The sequence below is a fragment of the Pelodiscus sinensis genome, chromosome 6, assembly GCF_052426305.1.
Source record: "Pelodiscus sinensis isolate ZL-2025 chromosome 6, ASM5242630v1, whole genome shotgun sequence".
In the NCBI taxonomy this organism is placed as follows: domain Eukaryota; kingdom Metazoa; phylum Chordata; order Testudines; family Trionychidae; genus Pelodiscus; species Pelodiscus sinensis.
This window is the reverse complement of record NC_143057.1, coordinates 39,593,461-39,600,000: the sequence shown is the minus strand read 5'-3', so window position 1 is coordinate 39,600,000 and position 6,540 is coordinate 39,593,461. Positions and strand designations below refer to the sequence as shown.

The 6,540-nt window shown below is 38.6% G+C and overlaps 1 long non-coding RNA gene across 1 annotated transcript in view; it reads left to right on the top strand.

The window, feature by feature from the left end:
* The window catches only part of LOC149524137 (uncharacterized), a 9,466-nt gene extending 3,171 nt beyond the window's left edge, over window positions 1-6,295 (top strand). The window contains exons 2-3 of the long non-coding RNA XR_016349787.1: window positions 4,949-5,057; window positions 6,060-6,295. This is a non-coding gene — a long non-coding RNA (uncharacterized LOC149524137). The remainder of the gene's footprint in view (window positions 1-4,948; window positions 5,058-6,059) is intronic.
* The last annotated feature ends 245 nt before the right edge of the window (window positions 6,296-6,540 follow it).

The window sequence follows — 6,540 nt, the reverse complement described above, 5'->3', positions numbered from 1 at the left end:
AGCAATCCTAGCATTTTGCCTCTCTGCAATAGCCTGTAGCAATTCTGAGAATAAAATGACTGACATCTCTATAGAGTTCTTAGAAATGTACTCAGAAAATAAGGATACAGTTGTTTCAAGTTACAAATGCTATAGTGTGTTAATAATGTCTGATTAACCTTGACTCACTCAGGGAGTACATTTGACATCCATATGGAGAATAACAAATAAGTTCATTATTCCATTGAAGGTATCAAGAAGAATTCAAACTAATGGAACACTTTGACCTTTCTAAGCAAAGCATCTGCAAAGGGGAGATTTCTGATGGTCTAAAATCTTTAGCTTTTCCAGTTTCAACATTTGTTTCTATTTTTTCTTTTGTTTAAAACAGTTTTAAAACTGTTGAAAATTCATGATGGGGAGGTGTTTGTGAACTTTTTTCTTTTCTTTCATAGTTGTTCGTTTCTCAGGTGAAAATTTACATAGAGCCTTGTTTAGCATTTTTGTTTTGCTTAGATTGATTTCCCAGTATTGTTTATCGCTCATCTTACACAGATTCATTCTAAATAAGAGTGAATCCATACAAAATGGGGGGGTCTCTATCCTCGGGGTAGAGATGCTGACTAATATTTGTGGGTCATGATGGATAATCAGCTGAATATGAGCTCTTACTGTGACACTGTGGCCACAAGGGCTAATGTGATTCCTGAATGTACAAATGTGATTAGTGAGTAGGAGTAGAGAGGGTTATATTGCCTCTGTATTTTGCACTGAGTCATTGGGCTTGGCCAGAAAATGAGCGAGACTGTCTAGTCTGCTGGTTAGTGCACATTCCTATAATGTAGAAGACTCAAGTTCAAGTCACTTCTCCACAGTAAGTAGAGGAGCTAATTAAATCTGAGTCTCCTACAATCCAAACATATGACTTAACTGTCCAGCTAAAGGTCAGAAGATGACCCTATTCTCATCCTCTGGGTGTTTAAAAGTGCCCCAAACAAAATACTATGGGGTGACCAACATATTTCATTTGATCATTTCCAGCAAATCCATTTTTTTTTATCATTTTCAGATCTGGCATGACTCAAATGGATTTTTTTTTTCTTCCAACTCCCCAGAAGTGTCAGGAAAATGGGGGAAAAACAGTTATTTGTGCTATTTGTAACCTAATATCTAATTGAACAGGCAGTACAAAAATGACAAAACATCCAAGTTGTAGCTCCCATTTAATTTGAAATTTCAGAGAGAACCAAGGTTGGGCTGCCATTATTTATAATAGAGATGTAGATAAGATCCCAGTCCAAGATTTGACTTTCATTGTGTTAAGCACTATGCCTTCCCATAACAAAAAGACTCAGTTCTTTGGGTCAGAGATTAAGCAGGGTTCCATAGGGCTACAGAGGGAAAGGATAATGTAAAAGCTGTGTCACAACTTATTAGGTATCCAGGTGTAATGGGTGACATTGACCTTAGGGCAGAGAGCCTGCACAAGGCCATGTTATCTCATCTGGAATTGATGTACAGCCTGGTGGTGATAATGCATTTCTTGTAGGCTGCAGTATTGCTACAGAGCTGTTGAGTCTGGCTGTCCCCTTACTCTTAGGGTAGAAATGAAGAAATCTAACTAGCCCCACATATCACCCCCACTTCCTTTCTGCTCACAGCTGAACAGGGTGCCCTGTAGTGGTGTGCTCCAAAATATGCAGGATTTCTCCATGTAAGAGGCAATCTGCACCATGGCAATTTATTCCTTCATGGAGGGCTTGGGTAATATCTCTAAGACCTTATATGGATCTTCTGGAGTAAGCTACATTTCATCTGTTGGTAAAGTTCTTTGATTAGTATGCATTGCAGATATGCAGAATAGTATGTGTCGATGCACTCCTGGAGCTAAAATCAAAATGCAAAAATCCTGTTACACACTCTCCAATTCCTCACTCATTCCCTGCCTCACTGTTAAAGTCAAACCAGGAGCAAACCAAAACCACCAAAGCATGTAGATGACAATGCTGTGACAATTCTTTACCATATTATTTTATTTGCACTTTATATCCCTGCCCCTATCTTTTATCTATTGTGTCGTCATCACTGTAAGGAATCCAATAGGGCCCTGATTTTTGATTGGGCTCCTTTAATATTATGGTAATGCAAAAGTTTACTACAACTACTTATGTAGTATTATATGCTTATTTTTAGTGGGAAGCACACCCTACAATTTTTGAGTCTATAAATCATCAGAGCCTTGATTATTGTGCTGGAGTTTTTCCTCCTTCTGCATACTTTAATTTCATGCATTAAAGGTGATGATAGTTGTCAGAAGTAATATGACTGTAGTCATGTTATCCTTATGCCATTTACAGAGTCAAAGTTGTGTGCAAAGTGATTTTTCCCCTCTGATAGGACCACACATCCATCTTCCCCCATCAAGTCATTGATGCAAAGACACTGTGACAAATCAAGTTCCCATGTAATTACAGAAATGAAAATGTGCAACATCCACCAGACAATTTCTTTTTCTGCATATTTTTCCCTTTGTTCCCCTTCCATCCCACTTACTTCTAACTAAACACTCTTGGCTTAAATATTCTGTTTAGTCCTTGCATAAACTCTGCATATGTTAAACTGAATTCAGTTCTGGACATGGGTTTCCCTTCTGATCTTGATGGCTAGAATCTTACATTTAAAAGAGAATGGCACACAAGGAGGAAAAAACTCACCATGAAAGTAAACCAGCCAGTTGGTTTGCATGTTAGTACTGTTAAAATAGTAAAGCAAAGCTTTTAAAGAGGCAAAGTTAATATAAGAAATCAGGAAGAGTAATCAGAATAATTTCAAAGCATGTAGAGGAAGCAAATTGATTATAGGATGTGAGGAGGAAAAGCAGCCGGGAGCTATTCAGGCTACGTCTAGACTGCAGAGTTTTTATGGAAAACCGGCTGGTTTTGTGTAAAAACTCAGAGCATCTACACTGCAAGCGCATTTTTCTGCAAGTAAATTTACAGTAAATTGGAAGAGGGAAGTTTTGCGCAATAGTTATTCCTCTTTCTAGGAGGAATAAGCCTTTTTGCGCAAGAACTCTTGAGCAAAAAGCTGTGTGTGGATGGAAAACAAGCTGGGGTTTTTTGCACAAAAAGCCCCTCTCGAAAGAAGCACAAGTGCCCTGGTGGCCATTCTGTTAATGGCAAGCAGAGCTTTCTTGTGAGAGAGCGTCCGTGCAGAGTGTGGACATGCTCTTGCGCAAGAAGTTTTTGCGGAAGATCTCTTCCACTAAAAGCTTCTTGCACAAGAAGCCTGAAGCTAAATGTAGCCTCAGTCTTCTTCCTTGACTTCTCTTTGTCCTCCACTTGGATACTTTTTTGGGGGGGTGGGGGGGCAAACAACCTAATCTGGGATTAAGAAAGTGTCATCTGGCTAATGTCCAGGTGTCCAGTTAACTAAACTAGTAGGGTGGTAAATTGACTCTAATTTTAAATTAGTGAGGGTTTTTTTTTATGGTTGCTAACTTGTAATAGGTGTGTAATGAAGTTTCACATTTTTCTAAGCATTATTGGCCTCCTCCCCAGCCTAGTGAGCTCCCAGACATTTCATCTGTGATTTTTGTTCTCACACATAATACTTTTTGTTTGGCGTTTCAAGTGATGAATGTCACACACACACACACACACCTACACAATCATAGAAACAGACTGAACAAGAGAGGATTAGAAGCAACCAGCTGGCTAGAATTTAATTGGCAAAGTTTGGCCAATATAAGTAAACTTGCCAAGATCTAGTCTTGTGTTAGGTCATCTGTTTCCTCCTAGCTAAGCGTATCTTGGATATTTTTAGTTGTAACTGAATTATTGTTCCTTACAAGCTTGCCATTTCTAGTACTTGAATGTCAGTCATGAAGAAAAATAAAGAAAACGCCAATGTATTTTTCCTTCTGACTTCAGATGGAAAAAATGTGGAAGGAAAACACTATTTTGTTTTTCCAGAAGAAAATAAAGTTTAACACTTTTTTTTTAGTAAAAACAAAAATTAAAACACATACTCTTGAAAGAAACATATTTTGTGTTATTTATTACCATGTCTGAATGAAACATCTAAATCATTTGAGCTTTGCCCTACTCAATTCATTTTTTCCTAAATGCTAAAGGTCCTATCAAATGGCAGCTCAGAAATCTGGTTATATTGGAGATAATGGGAGAATTCTCATTGACAATTAGGCGAGGCCCTCATTAAGCTGGCCATTGAGTCAAGGGTGTGGGTTTAGAGTGTATTTTATTATTATTAAGACTTGGCAACATGCAGGACTTTAGTTCTGCAGCTCTTATTCGTGAAGAAATCTTTACTCTACTTTATTAGCCACCCATTGTCTTTCTCTCTCACATTTGCCTATTTGTTTGTTTGGGTGATCCATGTTCATGAATGTGTGCTCCTCCTCTAATTACTATGTGTTGCCATCCTATGGTGAATATCTTTCTTTCCTTGGTAGTGAGTCACCCCTTAAATGCTACACAAAACATTGTTTTCCTTATTCTCATTTAGAAAAGGCTAAAATCAATGTTAAGCTGCAAAATGTGTCATTTTATATGCTGAGTTGTATAAAATACAGTACAACTTCCCACTTCAAATGCTTTAGACCAACCACAAGCAGTGCATGAAGGGTGTAAGTGAGCTCCTTTTAAAAAGGACAGTTTAAAGGTGTTTAAATTATTTTCATTGATCACGTTTACAGATGTTTTTATTAATCCTCTGCAATCGTGAAACTAATCTGTGCCCTCTATTCCTCTGCTCTTCTTGCTCTCCATTCAAATCTGAAGACAAATTTTGATCACAGGGTTTTTGTGAGTAGTGAGATGGTGGTGGTAGTATTTTCCCCCTAAAAGTTGAGAGGGAAAAAATGCTTGTTTTAGTATATGGAGTTTGTAAAATCTAAGACAGGTCAAATATTTGGTTCACTAACATTATCTGTATTCCCTTTTAAAAGGAACTGAACTTGATACAGACCAATACAAGCAAGCAGAGATCAAATAGAGAAAACTGAACAAGATATTCTTTTTAGTAAAGTATTCCTGTAAGAAACCTCTTCAAGACAGGTAAAAGTAGTTCCTCTGTCTTCTGATGATTTATTCTGCGTACCATATGTGTATGTAATGTTTCTGTATCAAGAGCCTCGATAGTGGCCTAGACTGTACCTCTATCGATTACTGTCCTCCTAGCCTCAGGAGAACCACTTGTCACCATGTACAGACTATGATGTTTACTGCTGCAATGGAAAAAAAAACAACCCTTAGCCATTGCAAAACATTTTCCAGTGATTTAAGGCTGTAGCAGTCTAGCAACTCACTGTTATAACGAGCTGTGGGGGTTTTCCCTTGGAATTTTTGGGACATGCCCTTGAATTATTTATATCTAGAGCAGACATCTGCTTGTAACCATTTCCCATTTTGGCAGCCCTGTCAGTGACGTTACAGTTGATGAAAACAGTTGCCTCCATCCTAGAAATGCCAGTCTACTATGCAATGCCACTTCTGATCAATCAGGTCTATGCTCCTTCTTTAAATGGATAGACTTCGAGTCCTTACCGGCAGTGGTGCTGTTCAGTAGTTCACACAAGTGCCTTTAACACCATTGCTGCTGTGCATTAGTGTTCTCCTCAAAGACTGAAATTTCATGAACAAATGTGTATGGAGGAAGAAAAACAAACAATACAAAATAACTGCTTCCCCCCTTTTTCCCCCTCCCCCCTTTGACTCCATCAAAAGTACAGTTCTGAGCTTGCGAACAAACAATACCTGAAACAAACAATTCTGTCTCATCTTCTCCCCTCCCCTCCCACATAACCCTCTCCAGCAAAAAGAAACATTACATGTTTGAGTAGCTAACAAGAGGTACCATTAAGATACTGAAAACATAGACTGCAATAATATGCACACACAGGGGAATTAGTAATGGCTTCTTCATGTTTTAGCAGAATACTTCCTTTTTATGCACCTAGCAAACAGTGTTCACATATAGTGAAGAACAAAAGCTATGATTTATATTTATGGACAGGTATACATGCTCCCCTGACCTCCTGCTGCTTTTCTCACTCTCAGCACCAGAAGCAATTTATGGAGACCAGCCTAAATAAACATTAAGGAGTCAAGGCCACAGACTGACAGCAAGGAAAATCAATGGCTCTAGAAACCAGCTAGTAGGATCAATAAAAAAGATTAGGCATCACAAGCTAGTGTGGGGCACTTACAGGTAAATGTGGCTTACACTTCATCTGACAGGGTTCTCTCTGCATCAGGATAAAAACTGTCATATAAACAGAAGCACACTGAGTAGCCTGTGGAAAGACGCTCCTTGGCTGCAAACACTAACTGCTGACCTCTGAATAAAGGGGATTTATTCTAGGGCTGCAGAGAATTTCCAATTGCTTTTCCAGAGTCATCTCTCACACCTGTGCCTTTGCCCACAGGAACTGTTTAAGATGCTGATTTTTGTAGAGCTCAGCTTTTTCTCTTGGGTTGGGTTTTTTTGGGCTTGGTTTGGTTTTTTGCCTTCACAGCCTTTTTCCCTAAATTCATCCCT